We start from the raw sequence: 24,171 nt of genomic DNA, 5'->3' as shown, positions 1-24,171 counted from the left end.
ATTCTGTATAGAAAATAATTACAGATCATACTTGACAAATAGAAAATCTTAGAGAAATACAATTAATAAATTAAAATTTAATACACGTGCGTATATATATATATATATATATATATATATATATATATATATACATATATATATAATTATATTATATGTCAAAGAGATAGAGAAAGAGAGAGTATATTGTGTGTATATAATTTATGTTAATGTTTTATTTTATTAGAACTCTGTCGCACAGAGTTAAATTAAAGAAAGCTGGAAATTTAATGCTTCAAAATCCGCAAAAGTATCAGGATAACACGATAAGCAAAGAGGTAGCAAAGAGGTATATTATAGAACGCGGGGAATTTAATGCTTTAAAATCCGCAAAAGTATCAGGATAACACGATATGCAAAGAGGTAGCGAAGCGGTAAATTATAGAAAACGGGAAATTTAATGCTTCAAAATCCGCAAAAGTATCAGGATAACACGATATGCAAAGAGGTAGCGAAGCGGTAAATTATAGAAAACGGGAAATTTAATGCTTCAAAATCCGCAAAAGTATCAGGATAACACGATAAGCAAAGAGGTAGTAAAGAGGTAGCAAAGAGGTAAATTATAGAAAATTCTTCACGTCTAACATATTCTTCGCTTACATCTCGTCTACCGTTAAAGATATCGATATTATTCAAGAAAGACATTATTCTACATGATCTCCGCTACAAGAATTGACGCATTAGATTTATAAAATTAATAAGATGACGATTATTAAAGCGATAAAGCGAGCCGAAATCGCGACGCTTTTGCCGAAATGGCGTCGCTTTTGCCGAAATCATTTGCGTCAGATACATTATTCGCTTTGATTTCGATTACCGTTAAAGATATCGATATTATTCAAGAAAGACATTATTCTACATGATCACCGCTACAAGAATTGACGCATTAGATTTATAAAATTAATAAGATGACGATTATTAAAGCGATAAAGCGAGCCGAAATCGCGACGCTTTTGCCGAAATCACTTGCGTCAGATACATTATTCGCTTCGATTTCGATTACCGTTAAAGATATCGATATTATTTAAAAAAGACATTGTTCTATATGATCTCCGCTACAAGGATTGACGCATTAGATTTTTAAAATTAATAAGCTGACGATTATTAAAGGGATTAAGCTGGCGAAAATCGCGACGTCTTTTCCTGGGTCATTCGCGTCTAATGAGTCTATCTCTTAAAGCACAGCAATCTTTAAAGAAATTAACGCGTCGTTCGAAACTACATTATTTTACTGCGTGCTATTGAAATTACGCCATTAATATTTTACGAATTGTATCTTTTTCTACAATGTGTTCATTAAAGGCGGAGCAACCGTATATAAAGTTGTAAATAAATATAACTTTGATTATATTAAAGTTACATAGCGGGCCGAAATCGCGACGCTCTTGCCGAAATCTTTTGCGTCAGATACATTATTCGCTTCGATTTCGATTACCGTTAAAGATATCGATATTATTCAAGAAAGACATTATTCTACATGATCACCGCTACAAGAATTGACGCATTAGATTTATAAAATTAATAAGATGACGATTATTAAAGCGATAAAGCGAGCCGAAATCGCGACGCTTTTGCCGAAATCACTTGCGTCAGATACATTATTCGCTTCGATTTCGATTACCGTTAAAGATATCGATATTATTTAAAAAAGACATTGTTCTATATGATCTCCGCTACAAGGATTGACGCATTAGATTTATAAAATTAATAAGATGACGATTATTAAAGCGATAAAGCGAGTCGAAATCGCGACGCTTTTGCCGAAATCATTTGCGTCAGATACATTATTCGCTTTGATTTCGATTACCGTTAAAGATATCGATATTATTCAAGAAAGACATTGTTTTACATGAGCTCCGCTACAAGGATTGACGCATTAGATTTTTAAAATTAATAAGCTTACGATTATTAAAGGGATTAAGCTGGCGAAAATCGCGACGTCTTTTCCTGGGTCATTCGCGTCTAATGAGTCTATCTCTTAAAGCACAGCAATCTTTAAAGAAATTAACGCGTCGTTCGAAACTACATTATTTTACTGCGTGCTATTGAAATTACGCCATTAATATTTTACGAATTGTATCTTTTTCTACAATGTGTTCATTAAAGGCGGAGCAGCCGTATATAAAGTTGTAAATAAATATAACTTTGATTATATTAAGGTTACATAGCGGGCCGAAATCGCGACGCTCTTGCCGAAATCTTTTGCGTCAGATACATTATTCGCTTCGATTTCGATTACCGTTAAAGATATCGATATTATTTAAAAAAGACATTGTTCTACATGATCTCCGCTACAAGGATTGACGCATTAGATTTATAAAATTAATAAGATGACGATTATTAAAACGATAAAGCGAGCCGAAATCGCGACGCTTTTGCCGAAATCACTTGCGTCAGATACATTATTCGATTTGTTTTCGATTACCGTAAAAGATATCGATATTATTCAAGAAAGACATTGTTTTACATGAGCTCCGCTACAAGGATTGACGCATTAGATTTTTAAAATTAATAAGCTTACGATTATTAAAGGGATTAAGCTGGCGAAAATCGCGACGTCTTTTCCTGGGTCATTCGCGTCTAATGAATCTATTAATAATTAATATAATTTTTGCCTAATTTCTCTAACAAATTTATTATATTCATATAAATAAGTTATTTATTTTTATTAAGAATATTTATATTAATTTTATCATAATTAATCAATAATTTTTATAATTATAAATATTTTTTTTATTAATTAAATTTTTAAATATAATTCAAATTATTAAAATTTATAAATAAATTTATTTTAAATTAATATAATTAATAATCAATAATAAATATAAATTATTAAATTTTTTCAAAAAATTTTAAATTTTAAAAATATTTGTACTACTTACAATTTAATTTATTTAATATATATTCATTTAAACTAACTCACAGATTATCCCGTAAATTCCTAATATAAATTTTTATATTTAATTAATTTATTAATAATTAATTATAATTAACAATTTATATTTAAATTAAATTTATATGAAAAAAAACTAGATACCAAAAGAATCGAATAACATTTCTTCAATAAATGAAAATTTAAAATAATTATTTAACATTAACCTTTATTTATATTTAACTCTTTTTATATGGAAAAATTTTATTTATAAACTCTTTATTTAATAAATCCTGATACAAAATGTACAATAAATAAAATTTACTATTTTATACATAAATACCATTCATTTACATTACCTTAAATTATAATTTAAAATAATTATTTTAATATCATTACTAAAACTAAATAAAATATATTAAAAATTTCTTATTTAAAATATAAAATCAATAATTTCAATTTTATAAAATTTTATTTAAAAATTATTTTTATTAAATATAAGAAAAAATAATTTACTTATATATTAAAATTTTAATATATAGTACATAAATATTATAAAATATTAATCGTTTCAATGTAAATGAATTATTTTAAATTAAACTAAAATCTTTTTAATTTTTTATAATTTTATAATAAAATTTTTATTTATTAAAATTATTAACATTATAATATTTATTTTAATTTTTTTTTAATTTATTTAATAAATTTTTTATTGTTTTAAATTTAATTAATTTTGCTTTAATTCCTTAATTTTTTTCTGACTTATTTATAATATGATTTTTTATAGAAATCAATAATTTCTTATTTATTTGTCACTAATGTATAAAATTAATTAATAAAAAAATCATGTTTTTATATTATATTATTCAAGTTATAGCGTCTTTATATTAATATTAATTTTTTCTTAATAATTAATAATTTATTTTTTAACAATTATGACTTTTTTATTTTAAACTTTATCATAAAACTTTATTAAAATTTAATACACGTACGTATATATATATATATATATATATATATATATATATATATATATAATTATATTATATGCCAAAGAGATAGAGAAAGAGAGAGTATATTGTACGTATATAATTTATGTTAATGTTTTATTTTATTAGAACTCTGTCGCACAGAGTTAAATTATAGAAAGCTGGAAATTTAATGCTTCAAGATCCGCAAAAGTATCAGGATAACACGATAAGCAAAGAGGTAGCAAAGAGGTAAATTATAGAAAACGGGAAATTTAATGCTTTAAATTATAGAAAGTTCTTCACGTCTAACATATTCTTCGCTTAGTTCTCGTCTACCGTTAAAGATATCGATATTATTCAAAAAAGACATTGTTCTACATGATCTCCGCTACAAGGATTGACGCATTAGATTTTTAAAATTAATAAGATGACGATTATTAAAGCGATAAAGCGAGTCGAAATCGCGACGCTTTTGCCGAAATCATTTGCGTCAGATACATTATTCGCTTTGATTTCGATTACCGTTAAAGATATCGATATTATTCAAGAAAGACATTATTCTACATGATCACCGCTACAAGAATTGACGCATTAGATTTATAAAATTAATAAGATGACGATTATTAAAGCGATAAAGCGAGCCGAAATCGCGACGCTTTTGCCGAAATCACTTGCGTCAGATACATTATTCGCTTCGATTTCGATTACCGTTAAAGATATCGATATTATTTAAAAAAGACATTGTTCTACATGATCTCCGCTACAAGGATTGACGCATTAGATTTATAAAATTAATAAGATGACGATTATTAAAGCGATAAAGCGAGCCGAAATCGCGACGCTTTTGCCGAAATCACTTGCGTCAGATACATTATTCGATTTGTTTTCGATTACCGTAAAAGATATCGATATTATTCAAGAAAGACATTGTTTTACATGAGCTCCGCTACAAGGATTGACGCATTAGATTTTTAAAATTAATAAGCTGACGATTATTAAAGGGATTAAGCTGGCGAAAATCGCGACGTCTTTTCCTGGGTCATTCGCGTCTAATGAGTCTATCTCTTAAAGCACAGCAATCTTTAAAGAAATTAACGCGTCGTTCGGAACTACATTATTTTACTGCGTGCTATTGAAATTACGCCATTAATATTTTACGAATTGTATCTTTTTCTACGATATGTTCATTAAAGGCGGAGCAGCCGTATATAAAGTCGTAAATAAATATAACTTTGATTATATTAAAGTTACATAGCGGGCCGAGATCGCGACGCTCTTGCCGAAATCTTTTGCGTCAGATACATTATTCGCTTCGATTTCGATTACCGTTAAAGATATCGATATTATTTAAAAAAGACATTGTTCTACATGATCTCCGCTACAAGGATTGACGCATTAGATTTATAAAATTAATAAGATGACGATTATTAAAGCGATAAAGCGAGCCGAAATCGCGACGCTTTTGCCGAAATCACTTGCGTCAGATACATTATTCGATTTGTTTTCGATTACCGTAAAAGATATCGATATTATTCAAGAAAGACATTGTTTTACATGAGCTCCGCTACAAGGATTGACGCATTAGATTTTTAAAATTAATAAGCTGACGATTATTAAAGGGATTAAGCTGGCGAAAATCGCGACGTCTTTTCCTGGGTCATTCGCGTCTAATGAGTCTATCTCTTAAAGCACAGCAATCTTTAAAGAAATTAACGCGTCGTTCGGAACTACATTATTTTACTGCGTGCTATTGAAATTACGCCATTAATATTTTACGAATTGTATCTTTTTCTACGATATGTTCATTAAAGGCGGAGCAGCCGTATATAAAGTCGTAAATAAATATAACTTTGATTATATTAAAGCTATATAGCGGGCCGAAATGACGTCGCTTTTGCCGAAATCATTTACGTCAGATACATTATTCGCTTTGATTTCGATTACCGTTAAAGATATCGATATTATTTAAGAAAGACAATGTTCCACATGATCTCCGCTACAAGGATTGACGCATTAGATTTTTAAAATTAATAAGCTTACGATTATTAAAGGGATTAAGCTGGCGAAAATTGCGACGTCTTTTCCTGGGTCATTTGCGTCTAATGAATTTATCTCTTAAATCACAGTAATTTTTTAAGAAATTAACGCGTCGTTCGGAACTTTATTATATTATATTATTCAAGTTATAGCGTCTTTAATATTAATTTTTTCCTTAATAATTAATAATTTATTTTTTAACAATTATGACTTTTTTATTTTAAATTTTATTATATCTTTAATATTAAAATTAAGAATTCCCCCTTTTCATTTATGAATACCTTCAATATCTTTAACTATGCCATGAAATACATTGTTTATCTTATTAACTATTCAAAAGTTACTCCATTTTATATATTTTCAATTATTGAAATAAATAATTTATTCATATATTTTTTAATTCTTTCATCTTCATATATCTCTACCATTAAAATAATTAATTTACTTAATTTTAAAATATTATTAACATACTCATCAATTAACCAAACCAGATGAATATTAATATTAATTTTTTTTTTAAATTTATTATGATTAATTTACATATTTATTTATAGGCTAATCTTATTTATTATTTGCCTTATTATTCCTCATTTTAAACTATACTCTAATTTTTTTTTTAATAATTACTCTTATATTAATTTTAATTTAATATGCCTAATATTATCTCTTAATCTATCTAGAATCCCTAAAATTCTTTTATTTTAATGTATACTTACATTAATTTGATAAATATAACTATATTTTTATTTATTTTTAAATCTAAACTTTTTAATAATATTTATTATTTTGAATTTAATTTTATTAATTATAAAAAATTACTATTATTAACATATTTTAGAATAATTATATCTTTAATAATTTTACTTATTTAAATTATTTTAAGATTTTAAGTTAATAAAAACTCTAAACCTTCAAAGTTTAATATATAATATATTTTATAATTCTTATATTTTAATTTATTATCTTTTAAAAAATTTCTTTAAATTTGCAATTTAATATTTTTATTTAAACTATAAAATAATTTATTAGTATTAGAAGACAACTTTATAATTAATTAATTAAATAATAAAGTTATAAGTCACTTGGTAATAGTATCAAAAATTAGTTAGGAATAATAAGATTCTGTATAGAAAATAATTACAGATCATACTTGACAAATAGAAAATCTCAGAGAAATACAATTAATAAATTAAAATTTAATACACGTGCGTATATATATATATAATTATATTATATGCCAAAGAGATAGAGAAAGAGAGAGTATATTGTGTGTATATAATTTATGTTAATGTTTTATTTTATTAGAACTCTGTCGCACAGAGTTAAATTATAGAAAGCGGGTAATTTAATGCTTCAAAATCCGCAAAAGTATCAGGATAACACGATAAGCAAAGAGGTAGCAAGGAGGTAAATTATAGAAAGCGGAAAATTTAATGCTTCAAAATTCGCAAATGTATTGGGATAACACGATAAGCAAAGAGGTGGCTGAGACCACCAGTTATCGGGCGGTAATTTCGGTCAGGCCGGTGGGCGGTAATTTCGGTCGGGTTGGTGGGCGGTACTTAACCGCGCTTGTATCGATTCGCGTACGTCGATCGATGTCGCGGCAGGATATAGATCCTCCCCCTGAGCGGGACTTATCGCGCCGTATTAATGGCGAGGCCGATCTCGTAAATGGCGGTCGCGGAATTATTGCCGGTTCGCGGATAGCGAGTTGTCGTTTCGTCCGGTATGGTCTTTCCCGTGGAATTCAGGAGTGCAACGGCCGATGGATGATCGCCGTTGTACGCAGGTGGACGTGCCCTATTTATACCGCTTTTTCGGCGGGCGCGCGTGCGTAATATGTTTTAATATTTTTGCTATTAGAATTATGTAAAATATAATATGCTGTTACGCTATTTTATTATTATATATATCAAAATATATATATCTCATATTAATAAATATTCATGCTACGTTTTGTGATTAATTTTAATCCCTTATTTCGAATAATTGCATAATTCAATTTAGAATATTTTATATTATATAAACTATTTTTATTTGCACGTTCATACACACATAGAGTAAAATAGCAATTATATACCCTACTCGCGTGCCCTACTCGCGTGCCCTACTCGCGTACCCTACTCGCGTACCCTAATAGAATTACCATATGCTGCTTCCGTTGGGCCAGTTGAACTTACCTTTCATTCATCCTGGCCATATTTATTATGACTATTTATTTAGTCAGAAATGTAGCTTCGCCCTTTATGGGAGATCAATGAAGGAAGAAATTCCTTCCGTTGCCGGCTAATTATCATCGCCGGTGAATGAGCGTAAATTTACGCTCGTTTACGATCGTGAGACGTTACGGTCGTTTGTCATGTATTAATATAACTTTACTTTAATTAATATAATGCCAAGTTATCAATTAAAATTAATTGATTGAAATTCTTATAATAATATAATATTATTTATAATAATATATAATTTATATTAAAATAAAAATAATAAAGCATTTATATTTTATATAATTTAATAGATCGATAATTTGGCTTTACATCAATTAAAGTAAAACTTTAATTGATATAATAATATAGATGAATGGGCTATAACAAAATTAGTATAAAATCGATGCATGAATACATGAATAAATTATTACTATGTTATATAATTAATAAAATTATTTTAATGTCTTCATTAAACAAATGAAACAGAATTTATCAATCAAAAAAAAAAAAATTTTATATCCAAAAAATATATAATATTTTATATATAATATATAATATATAATATATAATATATAAAATATTTTTTTTATAATCTTCCTTCTTTAATTTGGACTTTAATTTATTTTTGCAATAGATGCAATGCATATCACACAAGAGACCTTAATAAAAATTATTCCATTCAACTGTTTTAGCTCATCCATTTGAAAGCAATGGATTTATCTACAATCTACAATCTACAATCTATATCTACAATGTCTATAAATCCGTTACTTTAAAATTAAATAAAAGTTTGTCACTCACCGGCACTGATGCGCAACAGCGGAGTTGTTGGTCTTGAGGCTACGTCGCTACGTTGTCTGTAACATATAAATATAAAATCCAAATTATAGCGGCGAAATATAATTAATATTTCGAAATATTTATACATCCGATGAATACACAATACTAACAAAGAAACTTTATATAAATAAATAACTTTATAAATTATAAAAAGATTTTCTTTCACATTGAAACTTTTATAAGATTTATGTAAAAGTTTTTCTTTCCAATTTTCTCTTGTTTCATTCATTCAAATAATAAGACCGAATTAATGCACGTACGCGACTTTTAACTAATTTAACTAATATACAAATAATAAATACTCACCCTAGGGTTGCTCCGCCGATGCAGGAAGCCTCTCCTAGGCCTCCTCCTCCTCTCAGAATGTCACGGTCACTACATTGATCTGTAACATACAAATAGAAGATGCAAATTGTAGCAATACTCAAAATAATTAATATTTTAAAAAATTTATTATACACATTGAATTTTACATTCGATGGATATAATAATATGCAGATTAATAAAACAATCTTATAAATTTTGAAAAAAACACTACTACTAATAATTCCATACATAAGCTATAATCTAAAAGTAAAAACTTTTATAAGATTATAGCTTTCATATAAAAATCTTTTTCTCTAATTCTCTCTTGTCTAAATCATATAAATAAAAAGCCAAATTACGCGATTAATTATTTAAATTAAATTGTACGTACGCAATTAATAAATAATTAATATACAAATAACAAATTACTTACCATAGGGTTGTTCCATCGGTGCCCGATGCCTCTCCTAGGCCTCCTCCTCCTCTCAGGTTGATTCACACGCGCGATATTTTAAACGGCACTCCCGCACTTTTATTAAAAGATTACTTCCGCACTTATACGCGCGATACTTTAAACGGCACTCCCGCACTTTTATTAAAAGATTACTTCCGCACTTATACGCGCGATACTTTAAACGACACTCCCGCACTTTCGAATTTCGGCACGATCGAACCCCGCTTCACGTGAGAATCATACTTCGAGTCGACAGGTCGGGAATTCACCGATTACTTCGAGCAAAGGTTAAGCGGAAGCGGAAGAAGACGAAATCGATCGATGGAATAATCGCGAATGGGGTTCGCTCGACTCTTGACCCGCGCCTGCTCCCATCGAGGGCCGACTAGAACATCGTTAGGAACGATTTCATACGAACCACCAAGTCTCTATCATACAGACTGAGCCGGGTTTATCGTAAGGCTGATAGACGGGTCGAGAATGAAGATACCCACCTTCTACGTGCTAACAATCTAGCATTTCGAAAGCAGGAGATCAACTTCTCTAGCGAGCGAAAATCGAACCTAATTAGAACAGCCGACTCCTCAGATGCCAAACATGTTAGTATTTCTACAATGTGCTGTTAGACGGTACAAGAGAAGGGACCCATTAACGATGATTCCAAAACAATCGACCGAACTCTAACCGATTCGGGCCGAACCGTTCGTCGGAGCAGAACGTGCCCTCAACAGCCGATTCTCGAACCGAAGTTCAAGATTAACCGCGCGAACATGCATCTATACTATGCACGAACATACGTTGCTACGCGGCCGGCATTCACCTCAGCCGCGATACTGAGGCGTTTTAACGTTGCGCCTACATTAATATATTAAATTTATTAATACATAAATATTTATATAATATATAATATTAATATAGAATTAATATTAACTGATATTAATATAAAATTAATTATATTAATAGGTATTAATATATTAACGATTGCAACGCTGAGAGACATCCCATTTAGTCGGCAACAAAGTATGATCCTCGGTTACAATCGTGAAAACGAGATAAAAGTCCAACGCGAAGACGCGACGACGCGAAAACGCGATACCGCGACAACGCGACGCATCGTTGCTCGTACGGCACGATGACGGCAACGACGACGCACTAATGTGCGTTCAACGCACAAATGCGCGTGCCACATATGAGCCATTGTGCGACTCGTGGCAATGCTGTACGGACACGCGACGCGAAAGACGCGAAAGCCGTCCGCGACACGATGACGGTGCCGACGACGCGACAAGCCATCCGCGGCACGATGACAGCACCAACGATACGGCGGGCCGTCCGCGGCACGATGACAGCAACGACGACGCTGGGTACTTGGTTTCCCCTTCACAGTAAACCTCGAGGACCCTTAGGACCTTAAGGCATACCGTCCAGGTACTGAAGCCACTCCACCACGTCAAGGTGTACCCATGGAGGGTTATTTTATACAATATATAATTTTCTAATATAATATATAACTTAAGAGAGAGGAAAAATATATTTTATAATTGAGAGATTAGTCTAAAGTATCGGACAAAATATTATTAAATTTGAAATATTTTTAAAGAAGTAATTATTGTTTATAAAAAGAGAAAAAAATCGTGACAAAACGATAATTTACAATTTTGATTTCTGTCACTTCGACTCTTGATTATATGTGTATACGTCACGCGCGAAATACGTGTCTCGAGATTTATCGTTGCGATATAATTACGTATTATTTAAGATATGTAAAAGATAAATAATTATTTATTATATTAAATTATTTCCCGATATATGTCGCGGTCGCGTTTAGAAAAAGAATTCGACGGAGCGTCTTATACCAATACTTTACTGCTCGAGCATCCTTGTATAAATGATAACAAGATCGTAAGCCGTAACATGTTAATAATAGCGCGCTAATGTTTACGCCACCAAGGCTAAATATCATGTTATTGATAATTCGCAGCCGAAAATATTTTGCGCACTATATGACGTATATACAAACGGGATATTAAATTATACAAGCGTTTTAAATTATATATTATTTATTTAGCAAGCAATTAATATATCACGGAGTTTATCGTTAATTATTCGGACGGATGCAATTCGACTATTTTATCGCGCGTTCTCGATCCGAATCATATTTAAATCGTCGAAAAGTTAAACGATAAAGTATCGGACAAAATATTATTAAATTTGAAATATTTTTAAAGACATAATTATTGCTTACAAAGGAAGAAATAGATTACGACAAAACAATAAATTACAATTTTGATTCCTGTCACTTCGACTCTTGGTTAAATGTATATCACGCGAAATACGCGCCTCGAAATTTATCGTTGCGATATAATTATGTATTATTTAAGATATATAAAATAAAAGATAATTAATTTTATTTATCGAATTAAATTATTTTCACGCGAAATACGCGCCTCGAAATTTATCGTTGCGATATAATTATGTATTATTTAGGATTTAGGCTATACAAGATAAAAGATAATTAATTTTATTTATCGAATTAAATTATTTTCCGATACTTGTTGCGACCTCGTTTAGAAAAGGAATTTTATAATGTCTCGCGCTTTACTACCTTACTGTTCGAGTGTCGCCGTGACAATGATTAACCATAAGTAGTAATACCTTAATAATAGCGCGCTAATTTTTATGCCGCCAAGGCCGAATATTATGTTACTGATAATTCGCAACCGAAAATATATTTTGCGTATTATGAACAAGCGGAATATTAAACTATACAAATATTTTAAATTATAGATCAATTATTTAATAAATTAATATGTCTCGAAACTTATCGTCATTTTAATTATTCGGACCTGCGATTCGACTATTTTTTTATACGTTTTCAATCCGTATCATATTTAAATCGTCGAAAAGTTAAATGAAAAAGCAGAACGGACGAAATATAATTGAATCTTAATTATTTTTAGAGAAATAATTATTATTTATAAAGGGAAAGAAACATTGCGACAAAACAATTTACATTTACAATTTTGATATCTATCATTTCAACTCTTGATTAAATGTAACACAAATACACATCACGCGAAATACGTGCCTCGAAATTTATTGTTGCGGTATAATTATTTAAAATATGTAAAAGATAATTTATATTTATCGTATCAAATTATTTCCCGATTTCGTTCAGAAAGAGAATTTGACGGAGTGTCTCGCGCTTTACTACCTTACTGTTCGAGTGTCGCCGTGCGATTGATAGGCCATAATACGTTAACAATAATAGCGTGCTCATGTTTACGTCGCCAAGGCCGAAAACCATATTTTATGTCTTGTATCAATTTTGGATCTTTCTGAGAAAAGACGATGCGATCTCAAAAAATATATAGGAACCTAAAAGCGCGTATACCGTCCACATTTATATCGCGCTATGAAGCCAGTCATAGCGCGATATAAATTTCTGATTATATTTTCTTTCCCGCAACAACTTTTCAACAATATTACATTACACGCTTTAATACTAATAATGAATAACTTTATTGTAGAGAAATTACCTGACTATAGTTCTTATTCAAGTGTATGAGTAATAACAAAATCATGATACGTAAACAATACACTCTCAGAAAGGATTTCTGATAACGAGACAAAAAATATTCTTGACATATTTAATCGTATCACAACCTTATGCAGTATAAAAATAAACCAATTTTAAAATTAAATCAATAATTCCTTTTCTTCTCTTTCGAATTAAATAAGATTGTCTTACTATCTTGAGACAAGAGTAACATATACAAATCTAAGCTTATATATTCTTGCATTTAGAATAACTTGATGTTAGCGCCACAATAGCCGGCGCGAAACTGATATGCGGTGGCGTTACTAGGCATTTTATTCTAGATTGAAGAATTTTCCATTTAAGATTAAAATATTCCTTTTTCAATAATAAATATGATTGTCGCTATATCGATCCTATTTTATGATAGATTGAAGAGTAATAGCATTAGATCCGGAAATCTTTTCTGTGGGTGTAGCGCGCCAATTTTTACGCCGCCAAGACCGAGTATCATATTATTGAAAAGTCGTTGCCAAAATATTTTATATGTACAATTATATTATATATATATATATATATATATATATACACGCGGGGAATATTAAAGTTTACAAAATATATTTTAAATTATGATTAATTATATTTATTAAACGATTGATGTATCGCGAAGTCTTGTATTAATTACTCGATTTTGCGAATCGATTGTTTAATTGCTCGATCTTAATCCGAATCATATTTAGATGCTGTTAAAAGTCAAACGATAAAGCGTCGAAAATATATTTAATTTCAAATTTTATTTTTGAAGAAATAATTATTTCTTATTGTGGTAATGTATTTAAAAGATAAGTAAATAATTATCTTATCAAATTATTTTCCGGTACTTGTCGCGATCGCGTTTAGGAAACGAATTTGACGGAGCGTCTCGCACAGCTACTTTACTGCGCGGATGTCGTCGTGTAAATGATACATAAGAAAGGAATTTGATGTCGACGGAGCGTCTCACCCCACTATAGTTCTTATTCAAGTGTCGCTGTATGAGTAATAACAAAATCATGATACGTAAACAACAGCGCGCCAATGTTTACGCCACCAAGGCTGAATAACATTTTATTGAAAAGTCGTTGCCGAAATATTTTATGTACAATTACATTATATATATATATATATATATATATATATATATATATATATATATATATATATAATGTAATTGTCAAAGGGCTATTTTGACGACATTTAAAAAATGAATATTTTATTGCATACATCGAAATCCGCAAAAGTATCAAAAGAACACGATAAGCAAAGAAGTCGCACGTAAATTTGCAACAGTGAATACAAAAGTATATCTATTTTTGTTAATTGCCGTTTTGACGGTTGTCTCGATTTCCGATGTTATAGCTATAGCTGATGCAATAGTTGAAGCAAATTCTGCTCCGCTCCCTCTCTCACGATCTAAGGTATAAAATTATTATATAATATATAATTTTTGGTTTTTTATATTTATTAATTTATATTTATATGTATACTGTACATTTAATTAATAATGTTCTCTTCCTCTCTCTTCACATAATATCATGAAACAAACAGTATTACATATTTTTTCATGTTTTTGTTAAAAATTATATATTGTATATATATATGCGAAAACTGTATTATTGTGTGTATATAAAATAATTCGTAAAAATAATATCAAATGCTAATAGTAAGTTTTTTATTTTTTAAATAAGAAAATCCTTACGTAAAAAATTGTGTAATACTTATTGTTAATATGTCAATAATAAAGAATATATTGTATAACCACAATATCATTTATATATTTTGGTTATATTTTTATATAAATAAAGTAAAAATTAAATTTTATTTACTTTCTTGCATTTTAGATGGATCTAATGGACGTAATGCTTTCTACAATAGAGAGTATATTTGAGAGAATCTCTAAGGAACTTGCTTTAATATTTGGGCTATAATATTTAAGACTAAAATGCACTTAAAATAAAATATGGCATAAAAAAATTATGTGTAAGTGATTATGGTATGATATATTCTGCAGAATTCTCAATTATTGTGAGCTTTTATGGTAATAATGATGTATATGATATTGTGAGAAAAATTTCATCAAGTAATATTTTTGCTATTAGAATTATGTAAAATATAATATGCTGTTATGTTATTTTATTATTATATATATCAAAATATATATCTCATATTAATGAATTTTCATGCTACGTTTTGTGATTGATGTTAATCCCTTATTTCGAATAATTGCAAAATTCAATTTAGAATATTTTATATTATATAAACTATTTTTATTTGCACGTTCATACACACATAGAGTAAAATAGCAATTCAAATGGCAATGTTAAAACACAACTATATGTTGCAGAAAAGAAATATTAATCTTATTTATATTATAAGCAAAGTTTAGTTTAAAGTATAATTTCAAAGATGCTTTACGATAAAATAATAAATTGTGTGTATGTTTACAATTATGAATATAAAATTTTTAATTAAAGTCTTCTAATAAAAATTGACGCCACAGACAGATAAAACAGGCAATTGTATTAGTATTTATCTTTTGTGATCAAACAAACAATTATGGGCGATCTGTAGAAATTATCATGGATGGTTTTTTTTTTGCACAGATCGCAATTGAATGAAAGTAACAAAGCAATACACATGCGCAACGTAATTTTTTAATGTAATGAAAGATCGAATCTCGTCCACTCATAATTCAACTATCACAATGTCATTGGAGATACAAAGTTTTTTAAAAAGTTAAAACTTTCCAGAATTTATGTAACATTAAACTATATTGTGCATTACAACAAGATATAAATAACACAACTTATATCAATAGGTATTTGACATTTTTATTAAAAATCGTAACATAGATTATGTATAATTTTAATTCAAAAGACATATTAGCATAATAATATATATTAACATATGCAAATATGTATATTGTTAAATTTAAAAACAATAATGAAAACTCAAGATAAAAAGAATCAACCTGTAGAAATGCAAGTTGAATATACTGTAATTCGACTACATGTTCCACATAAATAAATTTCAACATTTTGGACGATAAAATTTGGTTCTGAATATGTAGATTTATTTTAAAAATTTATTGAAACAAATATATCTTTTTAAATATACAAAGAATCTGCACACACACACACGTGTGTGTGTGTGTGTGTGTGTGTAAGTATATATATAAATTAAATAACTTGTTACTAAATAATTATATATGATATGTGTATATTAATGTTAGATTGTGGCATAATTATAATGTATGCCATTCTTTTTTTTAATGTTATTTGTCTTAATTTGGTTTTTTATTTTAACATAAATACTCAAAATATTTTATAAATAAAATACTTATTTATAAGAAATTAATTATTTATGTACATAAGGCAATATCCCTCTACAAATCTTTATTTTAACAGATTTATACACTTGGATTAAATTTCAGGAAATTGCTAATTTATTATCGCTATTTGTTTATATGACTGCATCTCTTCATCGTTATATCGTCATTTCTAAATAGATGAGAAAATTAAGATATAAAGAATAATGGTTTTAAAACAATGGTTTTAAAAAAGTTAAAAAATAAAATGTATTCAGAATTTATATAAGAGAGAATATATATATAAGATCAAATATTGTATTATATATTAGAATTAAAATTTAAGATATAAAAAACACAACTTATCTTGAATAATAAGATTACTATATTATATAATAACCCACTATATTATTAAACGGAACATAAACTTATGTTATATTCATTGATTCACGTCTTTATTGCGTATTATTTTGAGTTACTTACTTGTCTTGATACGTTCAAGGAAACGGGAAAAATAATGGGCCAGATGATAGATTCAGATGTAATAACAACATCAAGTACAACCATAGCTTCCGCAATAAATTCGCTAGGAATATTAATTATTCCTAAGATGAAAGCAAGCCCTAAAGTAAAGGTAAAACTAACATTACTCTCATGTTTTATGATTGTTGAGAATATATGTAATTGCCAGATAATTCGATCAAATTTAAATCTTACGTTTTTACGTTATTAAAATTTACGTTTAATTTTGTCAGATTAGATCTTTCGTCGGCATTTTTTACATTTGCAAGAGAAATTATATTCAAAATAAAAATCACCGCGGCAAAACTCGATATTTATAATTTTAAATAGATAAAAATTACAACAGTGAAAATTAAAGAGATCGAACAAATTATAAATTACGGAATCTAAATAGACGATAAAATCTATTTTGTAATTAGCTATAACAAAAACACTTGTAGCTCATATTTTATATTTAAAATAGAATTTTTTTAAAATATTTAAAAGTAAAAACTTATGACAAGTGTGAATCTCATTTAATTTTCATCAAGATAAAATTGACTTGATATTTGTGCAAAAGTGTCTACGATTAAAAGCAAATGATTTCTGTGATGCATTTTATATAAAATTAGTAACAATGATAGTTCAAACAATAGAAACTCAAGAATTAAATGTTTTATAGATATCGAAGAATCTAGTGTAAGGAATAAATAGCTAAAAAAAAGATGCAAAACCGCAACGGAACGTACGCAGTGTAGGCAGACAAACATGTCTGGATTCACCAGCATTGGTGAACGTTAAAGTATACGCAAGATTAAATAAGATGCAAATAAGATGTAATAAAAGAAGGAATATTTGTCGTACATTGTTAGATGAAGACGTAAGAGACGGTCGTGTGCACAGGTTGCAAGTGAAATATTTAGTTGTCTCCATTTGTGATCACACGTAAAAAATATATAAAATATGAGCGAAAAATATAATTTTGCAAATAAATAGAACAGACGTTTTATATCGCTCATTCCTTGCTTATTTCGTAATTTTATTCCGTCTATCTAAATAGTATCTATAGGAAAATCTTTTGTCACTGGATCACAGACTAGAATAGAAAAATCGACTTTCGCGAGTAAGAGACAAAGGATGGAGGGAGAAGAGAGACAGATCGAAAATTGCGAGGAAGCGGTCGCGCGAGCATACCGGTGAGAGAAATGGGCGAAAAAAGCTCATTTCCGTGGAGGTTTATCGGCTGGAGACGTTCTTCTACGATATATTACGAAGGGATGCATATGTTCCGGCCAGTCTGTCCCCCTTCTTTGCGCCAACGTACACACGTACACGTTCTCCCTATTTCGACGATGTCTCCGACATCGGTGTAACGACTGCGTTTTATAAAGTATGTGACTCCGCGGCAGGGATGCGCATTCGCGTCCCCTACTCGTTCTGTCATTCCCGGCTTCCCCCGCCCCCTCCTGCTGCGTTTCTTCTTATCCGTTTTTCCACGAGGTATTGTCTTAGCACCCCTCGATCTTGTACCCTGCTCGCAATGTTTTCAATTTTTGCTCAACGACACAAATGTTCTCATGGTTTCACATAATGCTCTCGACGATACAACGCATGATATAACGCGCATAGGATGTTTAAATATAATTATTCGATTTACTAATAAATTTACTAACAAACGAATTAATTGAAATTTTTGCGCAGATAGCAGTAAGTCCCAAAATTCGCAGTGCAATATAATTATTGAAAATATTCATTTTGTATTTGCAGCGAAAATTTAAGATTCGCTAATATTAAACACGGTCATATATTTTTCGTTCATATAATTAAATATAAAATTTTTGATATTGAAATATGGTAATGAATTTGTACTTATGTAAATTCTTTACTCGATGATCAAGATTTCTTAGCGTATCAATTATATTAAACAATATATATATCCATTTTTTCCTTATATTTTAACGTCAAATATTAAATTACATTTATATATTTACTAATTGATATTTTATTAAAATTATATTTTTAAAAATACTCTGACCCTTTTTTTCACATTTGTTATTTTATACATATATTACATACATATATATGTATATCTATATATTATAATTGTTACAATTTCATTACCTCGAGATTGAAATTTGACTCACCGGTACGATGCGCAACAGCGGAGTTGTAGTACACATGTTGAAATCTGTAAAACATAAATATAACCAAATTATATAAAACTTATAATAATAGAATAATATAAAATGTTTGAAATAATTATCCAGGAAAAATTGTCAACGTATAATTATATACAAAATATCCATAATTATATATAAGAAATTTGCTCTCACAATTATCAAAGTAAACGACACGCGTCATTATCGTTAATATATATAAATCATACAAAAATAATATTGTAAAAATAAACACTGTTCCCGCATTATTTTAAGGAAAAATGAAATTTGCAATTTTTATAGATTACACAATATTTTATACATGATTATACATATGAGCAATTTTTGCCGAAGATTTCGAGCAAGTTATATATCAATTTCAAAGTGGGAAAAATAATGAACAATAATTAATTGCATTATATTGCTTAATAATAAATATAAAAAGATTGACTTTATCGCGATGAGAAACAAGCAATCAAAATATTTTACGAATAAGAAATTAAATAAATTTTATACTACTCACCCCACGGTTACTCCGCCGTTGCCCGATGCCTCCCCGGGCCTCCTCCTCCACCTCACTTCTTTGTCCTCCTCTTTTTAATGGCATTCACATTCACTCGCGAAACACAATTAATTATGATCACGCACGCATTAATGAGCAAAATACAATCGCGCGGCAATCCTGATTTTTAATCACACGCAAAGCGCAATTTTTTATATTGCGACAGGGAAACGACAGGAAAAGAATAATCGCATACAGTTACAAAAGCTCGGTACTCGACAATTTAAAATATTTTAAAACAATGCTATCTCTATTATTAATAATTAATATCCGCTCGTTATGATAATACGACTGTGCACGAATATGAATATGTAAGTAGAACATATTATATATGTAAATATCTGTCAAATGTGTGATATTCGAACAAAATACGATTTAGCAACGAGTCGTGATAGATTTCAATCTATGAAATTATATATACACGATTTAAGAAACCATTAATGCGGAAAATTTACTTCGCCATTGACAATTATCAAAATGCATATTAAATACGACTATATTTGATCAGTTCGGTATGTTTTATCAATGACCGGCAAGTTCTAAAATATTACAACTTTGATCTGATAACATTAGCGATATAATCAGTTAATATAATCAGTAATTAATAATTTAAGATATACCGTCCGAGTTCTCGTCGCGACCGCGTATCGAGAAATACTACGCAATATTAATATAAAAGTATATTAAATATTAATATAAAAGTAATTGAATATTAATATAAAAGTATATTGAATATTGCGCAGCTTTTCTTTCAAAAATAAATATCGAATGACAGTCTAGTTACATTCTGTCTAATGGTAAATGACTGCTTGTCACATCGCGATTAAAAGTTATTAAAACGTGCGATTAAATTGGCTCGTATATAGCAAATATATATAATTAATAATCGCGCCGCTCGATTCGTAACCGTTCTATTCAACACACGTTTAATCAACAATGATCAAAAAATTTTGAAATAATAACTTTGTTCTGATATTACGATCTAATATAGAGAAAGGAGATATAACGCGTCGTTCGGAACTTTATTATTTTATGTATCGTGTGCTATTGAAATTGCACAATCAATATTTTACTATCTTTTTCTGAGATGTGTTCATTAAAGGCGGAGCAGCCGTATATAAAGTCGTAAATAAATATAACTTTAATTATATTAAAGCTACATGGCGGGCCGAAATCGCGACGCTTTTGCCGAAATCATTTGCGTCACATACATTATTCGCTTTGATTTCCATTACCGTTAAAGATATCGATATTATTCAAGAAAGACATTGTTTTACATGAGCTCCGCTACAAGGATTGACGCATTAGATTTTTAAAATTAATAAGCTTACGATTATTAAAGGGATTAAGCTGGCGAAAATCGCGACGTCTTTTCCTGGGTCATTCGCGTCTAATGAGTCTATCTCTTAAAGCACAGCAATCTTTAAAGAAATTAACGCGTCGTTCGGAACTACATTATTTTACTGCGTGCTATTGAAATTACGCCATTAATATCTTACGAATTGTATCTTTTTCTACGATGTGTTCATTAAAGGCGGAGCAGCCGTATATAAAGTCGTAAATAAATATAACTTTGATTATATTAAAGCTACATAGCGGGCCGAAATCGCGACGCTCTTGCCGAAATCATTTGCGTCAGATACATTATTCGATTTGTTTTCGATTACCGTAAAAGATATCGATATTATTCAAGAAAGACATTGTTTTACATGAGCTCCGCTACAAGGATTGACGCATTAGATTTTTAAAATTAATAAGCTTACGATTATTAAAGGGATTAAGCTGGCGAAAATCGCGACGTCTTTTCCTGGGTCATTCGCGTCTAATGAATCTATCTCTTAAAGTACAGCAATCTTTAAAGAAATTAACGCGTCGTTCGGAACTACATTATTTTACTGCGTGCTATTGAAATTACGCCATTAATATCTTACGAATTGTATCTTTTTCTACGATGTGTTCATTAAAGGCGGAGCAGCCGTATATAAAGTCGTAAATAAATATAACTTTGATTATATTAAAGCTACATAGCGGGCCGAAATCGCGACGCTCTTGCCGAAATCATTTGCGTCAGATACATTATTCGATTTGTTTTCGATTACCGTAAAAGATATCGATATTATTCAAGAAAGACATTGTTTTACATGAGCTCCGCTACAAGGATTGACGCATTAGATTTTTATAATTAATAAGCTTACGATTATTAAAGGGATTAAGCTGGCGAAAATCGCGACGTCTTTTCCTGGGTCATTCGCGTCTAATGAATCTATCTCTTAAATCACAGTAATTTTTTAAGAAATTAACGCGTCGTTCGGAACTTTATTATATTATATTATTCAAGTTATAGCGTCCTTAATATTAATTTTTTCCTTAATAATTAATAATTTATTTTTTAACAATTATGACTTTTTTATTTTAAATTTTATTATATCTTTAATATTAAAATTAAGAATTCCCCCTTTTCATTTATGAATACCTTCAATATCTTTAACTATGCCATGAAATACATTGTTTATCTTATTAACTATTCAAAAGTTACTCCATTTTATATATTTTCAATTATTGAAATAAATAATTTATTCATATATTTTTTAATTCTTTCATCTTCATATATCTCTACCATTAAAATAATTAATTTACTTAATTTTAAAATATTATTAACATACTCATCAATTAACCAAACCAGATGAATATTAATATTAATTTTTTTTTTAAATTTATTATGATTAATTTACATATTTATTTATAGGCTAATCTTATTTATTATTTGCCTTATTATTCCTCATTTTAAACTATACTCTAATTTTTTTTTTAATAATTACTCTTATATTAATTTTAATTTAATATGCCTAATATTATCTCTTAATCTATCTAGAATCCCTAAAATTCTTTTATTTTAATGTATACTTACATTAATTTAATAAATATAACTGTATTTTTATTTATTTTTAAATCTAAACTTTTTAATAATATTTATTATTCTGAATTTAATTTTATTAATTATAAAAAATTACTATTATTAACATATTTTAGAATAATTATATCTTTAATAATTTTACTTATTTAAATTATTTTAAGATTTTAAGTTAATAAAAACTCTAAACCTTCAAAGTTTAATATATAATATATTTTATAATTCTTATATTTTAATTTATTATCTTTTAAAAAATTTCTTTAAATTTGCAATTTAATATTTTTATTTAAACTAAAAAATAATTTATTAGTATTAGAAGACAACTTTATAATTAATTAATTAAATAATAAAGTTATAAGTCACTTGGTAATAATATCAAAAATTAGTTAGGAATAATAAGATTCTGTATAGAAAATAATTACAGATCATACTTGACAAATAGAAAATCTTAGAGAAATACAATTAATAAATTAAAATTTAATACACGTGCGTATATATATATATATATATATATATATATATATATATATATATACATATATATATAATTATATTATATGTCAAAGAGATAGAGAAAGAGAGAGTATATTGTGTGTATATAATTTATGTTAATGTTTTATTTTATTAGAACTCTGTCGCACAGAGTTAAATTAAAGAAAGCTGGAAATTTAATGCTTCAAAATCCGCAAAAGTATCAGGATAACACGATAAGCAAAGAGGTAGCAAAGAGGTATATTATAGAACGCGGGGAATTTAATGCTTTAAAATCCGCAAAAGTATCAGGATAACACGATATGCAAAGAGGTAGCGAAGCGGTAAATTATAGAAAACGGGAAATTTAATGCTTCAAAATCCGCAAAAGTATAAGGATAACACGATATGCAAAGAGGTAGCGAAGCGGTAAATTAGAGAAAACGGGAAATTTAATGCTTCTAAATCCGCAAAAGTATCAGGATAACACGATAAGCAAAGAGGTAGTAAAGAGGTAGCAAAGAGGTAAATTATAGAAAGTTCTTCACGTCTAACATATTCTTCGCTTACATCTCGTCTACCGTTAAAGATATCGATATTATTCAAGAAAGACATTATTCTACATGATCTCCGCTACAAGGATTGACGCATTAGATTTATAAAATTAATAAGATGATGATTATTAAAGCGATAAAGCGAGGTGAAATCGCGACGCTCTTGCCGAAATCATTTGCGTCACATACATTATTCGCTTCGATTTCGATTACCGTTAAGGATATCGATATTATTCAAGAAAGACATTGTTCTACATGATCTCCGCTACAAGGATTGACGCATTAGATTTATAAAATTAATAAGCTTACGATTATTAAAGCGATAAAGCGAGGTGAAATCGCGACGCTCTTGCCGAAATCATTTGCGTCACATACATTATTCGCTTCGATTTCGATTACCGTT

General features: G+C 28.8%; 1 protein-coding gene and 1 long non-coding RNA gene across 3 annotated transcripts in view; both read right to left on the bottom strand.

Annotated features, from left to right (window-relative positions):
• The window catches only part of LOC138942932 (integrin alpha-PS2-like), a 200,563-nt gene that overhangs the window by 84,716 nt on the left and 91,676 nt on the right, over nucleotides 1-24,171 (bottom strand). The gene's annotated exons all lie outside the window — the stretch shown is intronic.
• On the bottom strand, nucleotides 8,931-11,183 carry LOC138942933 (uncharacterized). The gene is made up of 3 exons (XR_011448402.1): nucleotides 9,709-11,183; nucleotides 9,276-9,354; nucleotides 8,931-8,986 (listed from the first exon to the last, which is right to left on the bottom strand). It is a non-coding gene; the product is annotated as an uncharacterized lncRNA (long non-coding RNA).

The sequence above is a fragment of the Polyergus mexicanus genome, unplaced genomic scaffold (genome assembly GCF_030449975.1).
Source record: "Polyergus mexicanus isolate NDT 795.1 unplaced genomic scaffold, iyPolMexi1.0 SCAF_24, whole genome shotgun sequence".
Classification (NCBI taxonomy): Eukaryota; Metazoa; Arthropoda; class Insecta; order Hymenoptera; family Formicidae; genus Polyergus; species Polyergus mexicanus.
This window is presented reverse-complemented; position numbering and strand designations above follow the sequence as displayed.